This window comes from Belonocnema kinseyi, chromosome 9 (genome assembly GCF_010883055.1).
Source record: "Belonocnema kinseyi isolate 2016_QV_RU_SX_M_011 chromosome 9, B_treatae_v1, whole genome shotgun sequence".
NCBI lineage: Eukaryota > Metazoa > Arthropoda > Insecta > Hymenoptera > Cynipidae > Belonocnema > Belonocnema kinseyi.
In genome coordinates, this window is record NC_046665.1 from 60,167,374 (window position 1) to 60,168,812 (window position 1,439).

Genomic DNA, 1,439 nt, shown 5'->3' on the forward strand with positions numbered 1-1,439 from the left:
ACTTATTATTTCCATTGACGATGGTATGCTTGTCATTTCTTTCGTGAAAGGTTTCGAGAGCGGATAGTAATTTTATTGGTAAGCTTAGGAAAAGAAATTCCTATCTGTTCCCTTCTGTATTTCTTATTCTTATATTCTTATTCATATTCTGTATTTCTTATTCCCTTTTTGTGTTTAGTTTCTTGTGTTGATTTGTTTTATTTTGTTGTTTCTGAATTTTTCTTTCGTTTTATTAATGCATCCCTCTGCCTTTCAAGGCCATAAGAGATTGTTTCTCTTATGGTTTAAAAAATAGCGTTCAGAGTTCGAGTTAATTGCTATGTGTGCGATAGAGTCTATCAACTAGGACAAATGGCTCGAATTGATGGAAATAATAATCCTGATAGGCAAAACATTGCAATTTTTAGACGCCTTCAACTTCGAAGACTACCACTTGAAGTCACCGATGAGAGTAGGTTATGTCTCAATTGCAATCAATCGATTCGCAATGAGATAGAGGAGCTCCAACGTGACGCAGGCTGTTTAAGACTGAATGTTCTTACACAAACAGGCAGGCAAACGTGCATTTTCTGTAATGCTGATGTTGATACTCCAAGGCTTTTAATTGAATGTAGAGTTAACGCTTTTATTGTCATGGACATATTAATTCCAGAAGGAACAAGAGGATGCTTAAATCATTTTGATGAACATGGTTTCATCTTAGGCCCCTTGCTTCCTAGACTACAAGCGATTAATAGACCGTATAGGATTCCGGGACAGCAGTTACTTCTGTTTTTACAGCAACTTCGTAACGAAGCAAATGTTCATGGGGCCACGACGTTTAATAATGAGGATAGTTTCACTGATGAAGAGTTTGAAGCTATTGCTCCTGTAACAAAGGAACAATTTAGAGAATTGTATGCATTTTGTGATCCTATTCTGCAGTTACACAGACATGGTGCCAGATACGTGAGGAAAAAAGATCTGCTGACTTTCCTTTGCAAAATGCGTCAAGGTCTTTCTGAGGAATTTCTGAAAGTGATTTTTCATTATTCGAGCCGGCAAGCTACAAGCATGGCCATTTCTACTGTGAGAGAGTCTTTAATGCTGCAATTTGTGCCTGGTAACATTGGATTTAATGCGATAAGCAGAGAGGAATTCATTGAAAGACACGTGACATAATTCGCTAATGAACTTTATAATCCACAACCAGAAATTCCCAGAGCTATTGCTATCATCGATGGAACTTATGCTTACATGCAGAAGAGCAGTAACTTTCGCGTAAGTCAACAGTCATTCTGCAAACATAAAGGACGTCACTTGGTAAAACCTGCTCTCAGTCTTGCTCCAGACGGATCCATACAGGGTTTGTCCGGAAAGTAATAGGACTGAGTCGATTTAAAAAAATTTATTGAGCCATTCGTTACAATTCTTTAAAAACTTTCAAAATAGGCTCCTTC